The sequence below is a fragment of the Dendropsophus ebraccatus genome, chromosome 8, assembly GCF_027789765.1.
Source record: "Dendropsophus ebraccatus isolate aDenEbr1 chromosome 8, aDenEbr1.pat, whole genome shotgun sequence".
NCBI lineage: Eukaryota > Metazoa > Chordata > Amphibia > Anura > Hylidae > Dendropsophus > Dendropsophus ebraccatus.
The window spans coordinates 46,381,373-46,397,660 of record NC_091461.1 but is presented as its reverse complement, the minus strand read 5'-3'; positions in this window follow the sequence as shown (position 1 = coordinate 46,397,660).

Sequence of the window (16,288 nt, the reverse complement as noted above, 5' to 3'; positions counted from 1 at the left end):
AAAACTATTAAAGTTTTTATGCTATGTGTACAAATGATTCTTTTAATTAAACATCCAGTTAAAGGCAATAAGGTTGTTTTGTCAGGTTTATTAGAAACAGAATGTGGGAAATGTTGTGGTAGATATTAAAAATGCATATCACTGCTTGAGTACAGCAATCCACACAGCGAGAAGGCATCAGACAGACGCAGTGTAATCTGAACGTCCCCTGGAGATAACTTATTTGAGTTTAAGTACAAAATGAACACAAACTAATGGTAATGTGTATTCTCATTTACATCATGTCATGGAGGTGTGAAAACATAGGCTTTATAATGTTCTTTACCAAGCTGTATTACATTATTAGGAATTGGATGTTTATAAATCTGACCTATCATCTGTCAAGAAGGCAGCGGGGCCAAGGACCCCCTAACCATAGTACTAAGGGCGAAGGTCTCCACACCTATGACCACAATGCCAAAAGTAAACCAGCTTGTTTCTATTATTATATCTGACCCAGACACAACATAATTTTTCAGGATAAGCTGTCATGTGTATACATGAGGAGTAGCACTGGACAGTATACTGTATAATCTGTATATGGTTACCCCCTGCAGACTCTATCTCTAATTTCCCATTATCCCTCAGCTATTGGGTAAAGAAAGGCTGCTATGATGTCTTCCAAACACTGCACATACAGTATAGGGGATTCTGCTCCCCTATAGCTCTATAGCACACTGTCAAAAGTAGCAGCAGCATGAAAGATATTATAGAGCAGTACGAATCAGTGACATCTGTAAAATTAAACTGGGGTGAAATAAGACTTACTTGAATTTTTAGCTTATATTTCAGAATTTTTAGATAGTTCAGTTAGTTTATCCATCTCCAGGTGGTCAATTGCAGTTTTTTCAAGGTAAGCAATGAGTGTGTGTGTGTGTGTGTGTGTGTGTGTGGAGGGAGGGAGGAGAGTGGCAGTGGGGAAAGACTGATAAAAGGAAGTAGAAGCATATATTACACAATTTTGCATATTTACTTGTACTAGTAATTTATGCAAAGTATGTTGAAAATTTTGTGGCAATTTAAGCTGACTGTCTACCCTTCATATGTTCATATTTGTGCTGATTATTGTCTTCTTTTTTCAGCATTTTTAAAATGCATTGAGCAGCACACGAACCGTTTAACAGTGATATATAATACGGGGTTTTCCAGTCACAACTGATAAGCCATCAATATCAATAAGCCGACACCTGACACCCCCACCAATCAGCTGTTCGGCAGAGCCGCCGCAACTAGGTATACAATGTGAACAGAGCCATGAGTCTTGGCTCTAATTCCTGCATGGTGGCCATGCCAAGTTTCTGCTATTCAAATGAATGTGCCAGCAAGTGGCTGTCCCTAGCAGCTCAGGGTTCGATGAACCTCCATTCTCCACACAGGTGTGGGCCACCATCTATCAGACATTCATGGCATATCTCTTGATTCGTGTTGGGTTAGATGTCGATACACTTTAAAGCGTAGCTATCACAGTGAAGGCTTTTTAACTCCCAGGTACAGATGTACAGTATCAGTATAAGGAAATTCACGTTGCTATAGTACTGGTGATCTCTGTGAACGAGCTTTGGGCAGCTGTGTCTATACACGTAAGTTTAAAACCCTGCGCTATGACAGGTACATTTTATAGTAACAAAATAATTTTGTACCATTAAAGTTATTAAGTCATGTATAAAATATCTAATAAGGTCATGATCAAGTTAGAGAAACCAAACTCCTTGTTAAGATTTCCTTTTTTCTTTGTAAGAATTTTTATATTCACACATCATCATTTACAGAATTAGATTTTTTTTTTAACTGCTCAACTGGGCAATTCAGGTAAAATTTACCAGATGTGAAATATAATTCTACCATTAGTCATACTTCCGAATCACTGGATTTTGGCTTCCCCAATGAAGTCAATGAGGAAAATCAATAATATATTGTTCATACCTCTAACACTGAAATTCACATGCTGCGGATTTCAATTTCTTTACAGATTCACAAAAGCAATTTTTGTGAATATGGATCAAAGCTTCTTCAGATAAACTAGAGATGCAAATTCTTGGTGAAGTGATTTCAGATGGGTATAGTTAGGTGACCATTAGATGCTCACAGTCTTTTGATATGGTAAATCCACTTTGATGTTCCGCTTGTATCAATGCTATATAAAGATGATGCTGCGTCCTAATTAAACTTAGACTGGCACATAAAACCTGTAATGCATCTGTCCCTCTTACAGATACTCTGCATAGTCTGACATTTATGGATACATTTTCCATAACTATACTTTATGCTGTTGTCATCAGATTCAATTTATTTCACAGAATCTGCCAACATTAATGCATGAGAAAGTTTTCATATGGCCACCAAGCGGAGTATTACCCTCATATAACCCTCATATAACCCTTCACCATCTGGTGTCTTGGTGTTGCGGGGACTGAAAGGAGGCACAGAGTATGTGTAAATTGCTCCCTTAATACATTGTGCCCCACCCAATTAGATATAATGCACTACAACCCCCTTTAAAGGAAACCTGTCACCCCCCGTGGCGGGGTGACAGGCTCCCGACCCCCCATTAGATCCCCCTTTACTTACCTCATCGCGCCGGGCCCCGCTTCCTGAGCCGGTCGAGTGACTGAGATTTCAGCGCCCGAAGCCTGGCGCGCGCGCTCGCAGAAGAGTCCGATGCCCATACAGAATGACAGAGCATCGGACTCCCCATTCATTCTCTATGAGCATCTGACTCTCTTGTGACTCTCCTCGCTGAAATCTCAGTCACCCGACCGGCTCAGAAACCGGGGCCCGGCGCGATGAGGTATGTATAGAGGGATCTAACGGGGGGTCAGGAGCCTGTCACCCCGGCACGGGGGGTGACAGGTCCTCTTTAAGGGTATGTTCACAGTACGGAATCAGTGCGGAATTTCAAGCAGAGTCCATTCCTTCTTAAATTAGACAAAGACCTAGCAAAATATGTCTTCGACTGTCCAATTTATTCAATAAAATGTTTCATGGCACTCCGCCATCCGCCAAAAAAATTGACATGTCAATCCTTTGGGCGGATGGTGGGAGTGCGCATGAGACATCCTATTGAATCAGTGGTACAGGCCGAACACCTCCAGCTTTGCAACCTGAACTCACTCAGCTCTGCTATGTGAATACAGTCCACTCTGCTACATTGCTTGTTCCTGTCTAGCGCCACCTGCAGGATCTGCTTCCTGCTACTTCTCTGGACTGTTTAGTGTCTTCTTCAATAGACCCACTACACCTGTCTCATCCCTGCCTGGCTAGCCATCACCTCTATTGGTAGGTGAAAGCGCTTGCCTTGCTCCACCGAATAAGCTCCCATGTTCTCTTTGAATTCATGAAGATGGGCATCAAGGATATGGACTTTATGACATTCTGCAGACCTTTGCAGCATAGTTCTTTATTAGAGTCTGAACCAGGTGTGCATAGTTTCCAGCCTTGTGATTGCCTAGGAAGCCATGAACAACTGCAACGAAACCGTTCCAAGCTGCCTTTTGCTTCCTGCAATACTGTGTTCTCTTGCAGAGCTCACATGTGAAATGGGGTACCCATGATTTGTCTTCATCCCCAACAGGCACGCCAAAGTATGCTTTGTAGGCCTCACACATCCTAGCAGATGCTTTCATAGAACACTTTTTAACTCCCATCTTTATAAATTGGCCAAAGACCTAGCAAAATACATCTGCAGGATGTGTGCAACTGGATGCCATCTAAAATGACTTTTGCTGTGTACACTAGTTCACTTAGGGCCCTATTCCACCGGACGATTATCGTTCAGATTATCGTTAAATCATTTGAATCTAAACGATAATCGTTTGGTTGAAATGCAGTTAACGATTAACGACCGAACGAGAAATCGTTGATCGCTTTATAAGACCTGAACCTATTTTTATTGTTGCTCGTTCACAAAACGTTCGCAAATCGTTCGCATTGAATAAGACATCGTTCGGTCGTTCTCAATAGATACGAACGCAATAGCGAATAAATAGCGAAGAAAAAACAATCGCAATTACGATCATAAGTAACGATTATCATTCCATGGAAATGAGTGAACGTTTTCAGGTCTTTCGCAATAGCGGTCGTTTGAGATCGTTAATCGGTAACGATTATGCAAACGATAATCGTCCGGTGGAATAGGGCCCTTATACTCTACAGAACATCAAAGGAATTGGTTAGTTCAAAGTAACTGTATTCATACAGCTATCTGCACCCAAAAGGTTCTAGGAGGTTCTTGACAAGTTCAGACAGTTCTAGAAACTTCTTGGTAAATCTCATAGTTCCAAAACCTTCTAAATGTATATATAGTACTCAGCACTGAATATTTAGCAAATATTCTTAAAAATACCAAATACAGTGGTGGCTTGGATTAAAAGCATAATTACATGCTTGTAATCCAAATCACTCTTAAATCAAAGCAAATTCTCATTGAAATGCAGACAATTGGTTCCACACCCCAAAAATAATGTTGTTGTTTTTTTTATTCTGAATAACAGGTAAAACATTTAGAAAGCTGCATAAGTTACTGTAGAGTATAGCCAAGCATCATGTGGTGTATAATGTATAGTGCATAAGAATGAAAAAAACAGCAGCAGTTTGTAGATACATGATAGAACTGCAGATCCTCTTAATGCAGTAGTGTAGTACAACAGGCTAGAATAGAGAAGCAGGGCTGCTGTCAGAGGTTTGTGTTGTCACATGACAGCAATGGGGAAGGGATGTGTGTTCAGCATGGACCAATCAGGAAGTGAAAATCACAGAGCTGTGCAGGAGGACAGTGACAGAAATCTCTATACAGCAGTGTGATTGGCTGAGTGTGAGTGCAAGCCCATTATAGCAGCAGTGTGCATAGCTGAGTGTAAGTGCAGGCACATTATAGCAGTGTGTATAGCTGAATGTGAGTGAAGGCACATTATAGCAGGAATGAAGAGGATGGGAAACATAAGGGCTGACAGAGACTGCAGGGAGCATGAGGGAATGAGCAGGGTAGATGTGAGCACATAAATGCAGCATGCTCTGTCCGGGGATGAAGAGATTACCTCCACAGTCCCATTCCCTGATACAAGCCCCAGCCTGCTGTATCTGCTATAATTTGGAAGGTGAGGGAGACTTCCTGGGTCAGAGTACAGGGCTGTAGACCAGGCTATGCAGAGCATGCCCCTCCCCCACTTACCTTCCCACCCAGTACCGGGAGCTCTTAAAGCAAAGCAATGCTCTTAAACCAAGTTACAATTCTTCTTGCTCTTCTTGCAAAACGCTCTCAATCCAAGTTATTCTTAATCCAAGGTACCACTGGACATACATTTCAAAACTTTACCGTGCAGACCACAAAAGCAAAGTTAATGGGGAATAATAACCTCTTCTTAGATTTATTTTAGGCTCAAAAATTAAGAAAACACACAACACCTGGAACAAAAAAATTTTGTAAAATTTTTATGTTAGTATTGTTGGAATCATACTGACCTGTAGACTAAATTTGGCTTGTCAGTTTTGCTGTATGCTGAAAATTATTGCCCCACAATTTTGCATAATCACAATTTTCTAAAATTTTTTGCCCTACAATTTTTTTTTTCTCGCTTTCGTAATACATTATAAGGTAAAATAAACGGTACCAGTAAAAAGCCCAAATTGTTATCATATAATGTTGATGGAAGAATAATTACATCAGTTATGTCTCTCATCGGCCGCCCGTCTTCCCCATGCACTCCCCAGGCACAGCCAAGTGTTCCTGTGTTCTATGGGGAGGCAAGGGGAAACGTGCTATTACATGGGGTGATTATTTGATAAATGATCTCAAACGACCGCTATGACAAAAATGATCTTAAATCGTTCACCATGATTGTTACTTATGGTCGTTCTTGCACTGGTCCTTTCCTGGCTGATAGACCAGGGAGCGACCAAACAACATGTTATTACACCAAACGGTGTTCAAACAATTTGTGAGCGATCAACGATGAAATAAGGTCGAGATTCTATCAAACAATCAACGATTTCTCATTGGTCATTTAATCGTTGCCTGCTACAATCTAACGATTTTTTGAATGATAATCGTCCCGTGTAATATGGCCCTAAACTGCAGCAAGAGAGCTCTCGCTGCGGCTTATCTCTCCTGAAACAAAGAGATCAGGCAGTGATATCAGCACTGACATCATCTGTCGGTTGTTGCTCGGGAGAGCCCCATAAACGTTAGACTGGTGGCTGGTTAAAATATTCTTGTCTACGGGCTATGTCTGGATTTAGAACTTGGTTTCATTTTCTGTAATGTTACTATTTGCTCAATACTAGACCCAACAATTGATGAAAGAATCTCAAAACAGACGCCCTTTTTTCAATTTAAATTTTATACAACCCCTTTAAAATATGTTACCTAAACGTGTCTATTTACAGCCCAGACAACGACCGGTTTACTTTTTTTTTTTACATTCCTCTTGATTCACATTCTTCCACAATGCTGCTAACCTCATCAACAAATCTCTATAGAGCTCCCACACATTGAGGCTAAAGTGCTCTACATGGCAACTGTAAAATCCCCCCTGTACTGGCAGGAGGGCAAACCCCTCTCTAAAGGAGACCGCTCATTAGAGTGGGTGTTTTTGAAATTTCTATATTGTGGGCACTGCTGCTTGGTTTACATCACCATAGCAACTGACGGGGTGTGCCAAAATATAACCTTTCTGAAAAGCTGCGCCGTCTCAGCAAAACAGAATATAACAGGCTGAGAACACTGGGGAAACAATGGAAAGCCATTATATATTTTATAATGTTAGCTAAGCTATTGTTAGCATCATCACCCAAAGGACGTTTGCTTTAAGCAATTCATTTAAATAAATTATCATTTGTAACAATAAACGTAATGCATTTATATCAGGATTACAGCCAAATATAGTTGTGATGTATCTATCTACCAATGTACTGTATATATCTATCTACCAATGTATATATCTATCTACCAAGGTACTGTATATATCTACCTACCAATGTACTGTATATTCTGTATCTATCTACCAAAGTCTTTATCTATCTACTAATGTATCTAATTCAAAAAGAAGCAGTGGCACTCCGGTAGTGAAAAAACGTATTATTCACATCCCAAACATGAACACAGCCGACGTTTCTGACCACAGCAGTGGTCTTTTCTCAAGCTCAAATAACACACGTGCCCCATAGGGGTATAAATATCTCACACAATTCAATGATGAGTGAAAACACATGTAATAAATTAGTGAGGTCATTAGGGTCAAAGACTCAACATGGTCATGTGATAAGGGGATAAACCCAAATATAAGTGTATAAACATAAGTGTATATAATACAGTGTATAAAATGGCATACATATGATATACAAAAGGAGTTCTAGACTCCTGCGATGGAGTATTTCAACTTTACTTATACATGTTATGTGAGTCATCAGGCTCCCATGGACTCCAGCGGGTTTTGACCTTGTGCACACACCATGCGGTTTTCATGCGGCATCGGTGCGGCACTTGGGCGAGACCCACTTGGGAATGATTATGGGATTTGGGTCCCTAGTTCCCGGTCCGTGCTAATGGGCAGGCCAGACTTGCTGTTTATTATATTATTTATTTGCCACAGTCCATTATGTTTACCTTTACTTATTCAGTCTATTGCAGTTACGCTCTAGTAAGTCTGCTATACTTTTATTGCCTCATGGAAATGTTATTACTACTTCACACCACTAAGTGTTAGATCTCTATGCATGTATTTATAATCTGTGGGCGTTCCAACTGACGAGTCCGAAGCCCGTTATCTCGCGATAGCTACTTGGGGCACGCATGCGCAGACCCAACGTACATGCACTCAGTTGCGTTCCAATCGGGCTTGCGTTCCATTGCCGCCGGCATTGCAAACCAGGATGTTACTTACTGTATGGTTCCTCTGCATTTGGTGAGCGATCACAAAGTTCCTTAATGTTAAAATTCCTTTTGTATATCATATGTATGCCATATGTATGCCATTTTATACACAGCAGTGCAATCCTTCGTGACTCTGGATCTTCTATAAGGCCCCGCGCACACAGAGCAAGAGCGGCGGAATTCTGCGGCGGAATGCCGTCAGCCTCCGTGCCATAATGGGAGTCTATGGGAGGCTCGCGTGGCTCCTCTCTCCGCGCTGAAGAATGAACATGTTCATTCTTCAGCGCCGAGAGATGCATCACGCGAGCCTCCCATAGAGTGTCATTATGACACAGAGGCTGGCGGCATTCTGCGCCGGACAATTTTGCCGCTCTTGCTCTTTACAGATCTGAATTTCATTTCATATACTCTTCCTTATGTCTCTCTCTCATTCGATGGCTAATCACATCTTTTGTGCAGGCATTTAAATCATTGCTAGTCAGCCACACATCTTCCCATGTAAAGTAGAATGTGCCACCCACTATAATGAAGTTAAAGGAGAAGTCTGGCTAATTCTAAAAACCGTCAGCCTGCAGGGGGAGGAGGGAAATTTATTACAAGTAGGAGCTTAACTCTCTTCGTGCCCGTTGTGAGCGGTGGGATTGGCCTTAGGACCCCTGCCGGGCTCCGGGATCTGTGGGGTGTCCACTTCACGACCCGGCTGATGGACTGGCTGCTCAGCTTGTCAGTGACTGGGGCAGTACACTGATTGGCTAAGCGGCCAGTCCATCAGCTGGGTCAGGCCTTTTCCCCCTGAGTCGTGATGACATTACAACTCCGGGGAATATGACTTCCAGTGGGGGTTCCATGGCCGCTCCCGCTGCTCATCGCGGGCACGAAGAAAGGTAAGTTCCTACTTGTAGTAAATTTCCCCCCTGCCCCTGCAGGCTTCCGGCATTTAGAAATCGCCGGACTTCTCCTTTAATAGCCCAGTCGCATAGCCCTTATTAAGGCGCTGTAGACAAGCGCTGACCAGCAATGATGCTGCATAGGACCATGTAAAAGGGCCCTTACTATGTCCGGACATTCCTCCCCTACCCCCCTCTGGAGTCCTTCATCTCAACTAAAACTTCTCCTGGTCCAATCCAACATAGGCTAGACAGTAAGGACAACAAATACATTTAAAAATCTGTAGAGATATAATCAATATTAAAGTGGCAATGTAGTTAAAACAATAATTGCAATTTGCACTGTCGAGTGGTTGAAAAGTTCTTCTGAGAATTCTTTATTTAGCAATGAATGCATGTAATTGTACGGGGAAATTACATCCCTCCTTACAGATATAGCTCCGACGATTATAGCATTCTGTGAAAAACAATTTAAATTATAACACTGCATTTGGACTATTACAGACCTTACTAATATGCGTCACTTATTCCCATGATCTCCAACAAAGTAAACTGTTCAACTGATAAGGAAGGAGCTCCAATGTTTAGCTTTATATTTTTAGTTTCAAAAGGGGGGGCTTATTATTGAACTTTTCAACAAATTGGTGGGGGGAAAAAGTTAAAACAAACCGCTACTACATTACCCCATAAATTGTGGAGAGTAGCAGGTAGCAGTGTAGAAGTAGCGAAATCCCCATTAAAGGGGTAGTGAGGCATTCAACATTTATTCACTAAATAACACACATTACAAAGTTATACAACTTTTGAATGTGTGTTATTTAAGTGAATGGCCCCCTTCCCCGTGTCCCCCCATCCTGGAAGTGTTGTGCATTATACTCACCGAATCACTGTCGACCCCGGATGCCATCTTGAGACGATTACGTCATCTTTAGGAAGCCAGCCGGACCTCTCCAGCCCTCCCTCATGCCAGCCCCCTCCAGCGCGTCATCAGCTGCTCAGCCGCGATTGCCTGAGCATAACTATGCTCAGCCAACGCTAAAGCATGAAAAAGGCCAGAAAAACACCACAAAAAAATTATGTTGTGCCCATCCATTGATGGACAAAACACAGTTATCACTGAACTCAAGGAGATCAGTGAAAAAATTCCAATAAAGAACTCCAATAATTCCAATAAAGAATCAAGAGTCTCCACTGATGCCCCCAAAAATTTAAATATGCAAAATAAGAGTCCGTGGAGTCTCAGCTGCAAGTCTCAAAACACGGGATAGTCATATATCTCTAGCCTGTTGCCACAGTGTGCCTCTATGATGGGGAGAGCAGCACACCACCCTGAAAGATAGCCATTTAAGTCCCGCTCGATTGCGATTATTGGAACATAAATATGGAAACAACAGGGTGGCCCTTTTTTGTCAATGTCTAACTCAAGGTGTGAGTATTGCGATCATGACAAGGGCCTGCCAAGGCAGGCATCCGCCCACAGACAGCCGTTTCAGGGTATTTGCCCCCCATCAGTGTGGAGCAGGATTCTGGCTGGTTGGGGCAATGACAAATCAACCAACAAAACACAGTAATCACCGAACTCAAGGAGATCAGTGAAAAATTCCAATGAAGTACCCAATCAAGAGTCTCCATTGATGCACCCAAAAATTTAAGTATGCAAAACAAGAGTCCGTGGAGCCTCGGTTGCGAGTCTCAAAACATGGGATAGCCAGATATCTCTAGCCTGTTGCCACGGGGTGCCTCCATGATAGGGAGAGCACCATCATGGAGTTTTGCATATTCTGCCTATCCATTGATGGGAAAGATGTAGAATTTCTTTCCTATCTTTTATTTTGGTAGATCGCTTTTGTCAGCCACCACTTTCTCATTTGATCACCACTTTTTTTTTAGGTCATGTTACTACTTTGGCCCTATAGCATAAGGATGTGAAACAGGGTATTTTTAGATCTGTTTTTTTAACTTACTTATTCTTCTAGTTGATGCTAGGGTATAAAGATTTATTGACGGTGTGTTTTAATACTTACATTTACAAACAAAAGGAAATGGAGCGGATAAAGTATTCACTTTCTAAGTATTCATCTTCATAAATGTTTGTGTATATTTGGGTTATTTCCTATGTACAAAGACATTTGAATTATCTTGGTTTCAAGTTCAACAGTCATATAATATGTATTGTATATTCCTGCATATAAGACTACTTTTTAACCTGGGAAAATCTTCTCAAAAGTGAAGGATCGTCTTATATGATAGGTGTCGTCTTATAGGGTGAGAGCTGAAAAAGTTCAGTACCAGACTGGAGAATCTGCAGTCACCGCATACAGTTGGGGAATTTCAAAATTGCCGCATCCCCGCCATATGCAGCGACTGTATGAAGGGTAGACCAAGCTGCAGACATCCGGGGTATGGAAAAAAATAGATACGGTAGAGTGGCACTGTGCCCAGAAAAACACACCTCTTTCACCTGTCTGGCCGTCCTTGTATCCTACTGTTATTACTGTACCTCCTTCTCTGCCTCTCACATCTCACTACTGTCTGATGTTTTTATATGGTATGTGTTGGAAGAGGGGTAGTCTGATACGGCGAGTATATCCTAAACTCTATTTTTTTACTAAAAAAGTTGCTTGGTCGTCTTATACACCCAGTCGTCTTATACGCCGGAAATACGGTAAAAGTTATCCTTATTGAGCCATACACATACACACAGTACTGTAAGCTGCCACCATCTGCTTCAGAATTATATGCTTTACATGTATGCCTGGCACTAGGGATGAACCCGAACGCTCGGCAGCAGCAGCAGCTCCACGGAGTAGGCAGACAGCGGGAGGAACGCCTGGAAAACTAGGATACAGCCTATGGTTATGGCTGTATCCCAGTTTTCCAGGCGGTCCTCCCGCTGGATCCGCCCGCCCCACGAAGCGGGCACACAGCGGGAATCATTACCGAGGGTTCGCGTTCGTACGAACCCGAACCGAACTTGGTTCGTACCATCCCTACCTGGCACTATTGCTGGCTATGATGTCACTTTAAACCAGTATTGTATAGAAGTGGAATAAGTGGTGGACACAACACTGGAAGTTGCAGTGTATCAAAGATATTTATTTGGTGAAAGGTAATTTTCCATATAAACAGTGAGAATTAAATATATACAGTGAGAATTAATATACAAATATACACATGATGAGCGTTAGAGATGTGCGATGCACACTGAGGTGGGTGTAGTCTAGATAGGCTAATTCACCCTATCTTACTCTTAGGGGGCCGCTTGGATTGAGCGTCCCCAGTACCAAGCGGTGGACTTTCCCTATCACTAGATAGGAGAGACAGTCGAATAAGGTAAGTATTGCCGTCACTCTAAAGGTGTGGGGAATGTCTTGTATTATATGCTTGGTTAGTTATTGAACAAGTTTTCTGCAGGGTAATGCAGTAAAGTACTCTTCTATTGACCGGTAGATAGGCTGTTGTTTAAAACACGGTTATAGTGATTCCACTAGTCATCCGACGCGTTTCCCCCTTCTTCCTGGTGAGGATATCTGGGTTCATCAGGGATGCGTGTGGTTTTTCAGCCAAGAGTGTATACGACATAAGAGTCTCTCAGATAGTATTCTCCGGAAGGTGCCCGGGAGCATATAATTTCTAGCCTGAATAATAATACTTATAAGTCTCCCATGGTGGAGGATTAGACCAGCAGGCTGTTAGGTGATGCAGGCTGGATGTCAGACCCCTTGTATGATGAAAGGAGGAGACGCACATCCGCCGTCTGGACCAATCTACCGCCGGATATCTCCTCCTTTCATCATACAAGGGGTCTGACATCCAGCCTGCATCACCTAACAGCCTGCTGGTCTAATCCTCCACCATGGGAGACTTATAAGTATTATTATTCAGGCTAGAAATTATATGCTCCCGGGCACCTTCCGGAGAATACTATCTATACACACCGGCACTACAGCTAACATTTTCTGTCCATAAAGTTTTATCCATACCGGTCAGATTTATCTGAGAGACTCTTATGACGTACACACTCTTGGCTGAAAAACCACACGCATCCCTGATGAACCCAGATATCCTCACCAGGAAGAAGGGGGAAACGCGTCGGATGACTAGTGGAATCACCATAACCGTGTTTTAAACAACAGCCTATCTACCGGTCAATAGAAGAGTACTTTACTGCATTACCCTGCAGAAAACTTGTTCAATAACTAACCAAGCATATAATACAAGACATTCCCCACACCTTTAGAGTGACGGCAATACTTACCTTATTCGACTGTCTCTCCTATCTAGCGATAGGGAAAGTCCACCGCTTGGTACTGGGGACGCTCAATCCAAGCGGCCCCCTAAGAGTAAGGTAGGGTGAATTAGCCTATCTAGACTACACCCACCTCAGTGTGCATCACACATCTCTAATGCTCATCATGTGTATATTTGTATATTAATTCTCACTGTATATATTTAATTCTCACTGTTTATATGGAAAATTACCTTTCACCAAATAAATATCTTTGATACACTGCAACTTCCAGTGTTGTGTCCACCACTTATTCCACTTCTATACAATACTGCTTTACTTTAATAAGTGGGGACAACAAACATCTATATTATATATCGACCTGGGATAACGCTTTATTACTTGTTGTCACTTTAAACCAGGTAACTAATGGAGCTGTGATTGAGAGCACTCGTCTTGCTGCCAAAAGGGTTCTTATTTGTGCGCTATAAAGCGGCATTAGATATAAGTACAGTATGGTGGCATAATCTATGTACATTAACATTATATACTTATTTACTAATGCTAATAATTGTGCAAAGTGTTTGTCTTCTATCTGTGCATGCCAAATGAACTCAGACTGTAATATATAGATGTGACTAGGTGAACCTCAGCTATTAATTAACTGCATACACCAATTTAGTAACTATACTGCATAGTTCTGTTGCTTTCTTATCTCTTCTTGGAAACACGTCAAAGACCTTTATCTGAGGAGTTTAAGATTAACATTATTTTTGCTCATGTTTCTCTCAAATGGGTATTGTATAATACGTAACATGATAAAAAGAGCCAAACCAATAAATCAGCTACATAAAATGTTGGATGATGTATTATTTTGTCCTTCCTTTAGATTAAGTGAATCTGACTGTTCTGTAGGCTGGCAGAGATCTGCCAATACAAACAGACAGCCAGGAGCTTGCCGATGCACGTGGGAATTTTGCTGGAGATTAATGTTTTCTTCAATATTACCCTAAAACATAAACATTAAAGAATCATTTGTAATAAATTGTATCAGCTCTTCCCCTGAAAACATCTTCCTGGCAGAAAGAAAATGGACAAGTGATAGGATAGAAACACGGATTGAATATATTAGGTTCATTGTGTTGTGGTCAGCAGCTCCGGTTGGCAAATTGTCAGGTAGAGCCACCGTGTACAATAAGGTGATCATCAGCTGTCCAATATCATCAAAGTGTAACGTTATAGTCTTCAATGGATGACGTTCTTAGGTATAACTTTCTAGAATCTTTCTTCAAGCCTTTGCTTGGCATCCCATTTATTAAAGGAGAAGTCCGGTGTTATTAAAATCCAGCAGCCGGCAGAAGCAAGGGGGAAATTGATAACAAGTAGGAACTTACAGTGCCCGCAGTGAGCGGCAGGACCGGCCTTGGGACCCCCGACGGAGAGCATTTTCCCCCAAGTTGTGATGACATCACGACTCGGGGGAAAAGGCCGGACCTGGCTGGTGGACTGGACGCTTAGCAAATGACTGGAGCAGCATCCCTCCCCAGTCACTGACTAGCTGAGCGGCCAGTCCATCAGCGGGTCGTGACATGTCAGTGCCCGTAGTCCTGGATAGAGATAATCAAATAGCTGAAAATCTTAGGTTCTAAAGAACTCGAACCTTGTCGAACCTTCCACATTTGATTCCCGATGCCTTCCTGGTCCGTGGGGAAGGAGGAGACAGCCCGAGTACCATCTGGAATTCCGTGATTCAGCCTATTACCTAGGCTGAATCCCGGAACTCCAGGCAGTACCCGGGCTGTCTCCTCCTTCCCCACGGACCGGGAAGGCATCGGGAATGAAATGTGGAAGGTTCGACAAGGTTTGAGTTCTATAAAACCTAAGATTTTCCGCTGTTCAGTCATCTCTACTCCAGTCCCACCGCTCACTATGGGCGCAAGGAGAGGTAGGTTACTACTTGTAATCAATTCCCCCCCTGCCCTTGCCAGCTGCAGGATTTAAAAAAAAAACCCGCTGGACTTCTCCTTTAAATGGAGCATGACCATAGTCATTCACACCACAGGTGATCAACATCTCCTTCAGTAACTAGAGAATGTGTTTACAATGTTGAAAGTAGAGATCTATAGCTGTGTGACTCTTTTAGCAACAAAAGAAGCAGGAGTGCAGCAATGCCAAAAAAAGAGTCAGTTTCCATAATGTTGATGTTCTAAGGGCGATGCTGAAAAAAATGCATGTGTTTGATCTTTAAACGTTTAGACTAGCATATAAACTGATCTCTCCAATAGACAGAGATATCTACAAAACTGTAAGGGCCATATTAGAAGGTCCGATCCGCGGGGGAAGTGAGCACCAACCTGCTAGATACTGAGCCTATTCCATGACTCGGTAATTGAGCGTGCAGGTCTCCACGAAGATTGTTAGTGATGTCCATACAGCCCTTTATCCAGCCGTTGGCCGCACCCCTCCTAATAAAGGTAAAGATGTGTGGCCGGCAGTAGATTATTTTTTTACATGTTAAAAGATATGTCTCTATTACACGATGAGATATCTGCCTGAGTATGATTCCTGTGTAATTGTGCCTTAAGGTTTAATTTAGTCATTCCCAACACCAAACCCCAGACTATTAACAAAAGTGGCAGTACTGAGTATTGTCAGAAGGTGGCTTCGTCTGATAACTCACCTTTTCTTTTACATCACATAGATGGTCGGGTGCAAAGGAATTAAATAGTATCACGATTCACCTTGGGAAAATGCAAATCAGCAGAGGCATCTTAAAGGGTTACCCCAGCGGGTGAAAAAAAAATCTTCAAATTAACTGGTGTCAAAAAGTGCCAAAAATTTGTAATATACTTCTATTAAAAAAATCTCCAGTCTTCCAGTACTTATCAGCTGCTGGATTTCCTGCAGGAAGTGGTGTATTCTTTCCAGTCTGACACAGCGCTCTCTACTGCTACCTCCCTCCTTAAGAGGAACTGTCCAGAGCAGAAGCACATTACTACAGAAAACTTCTCCTCCTCTCCAGACTGGGGAGAATACACCACTTACTGCAGGGCATGCAGCAGCTGATAAGTACTGATAGACTGTAGACATGGAGGTCCCAACTCACAACTTGCAGGACCAAGGATCTGCTGTTAACACCATCAGAGGTCTTTTGGAGTCCAGCAAGCTAAAGCTGTGATACCAATGGGACCGACACAATATCAGCCAATTGGTTTCCATACTATAACTGATGTGTATATGTATATCTCATATAACAAGGTGGGAAAC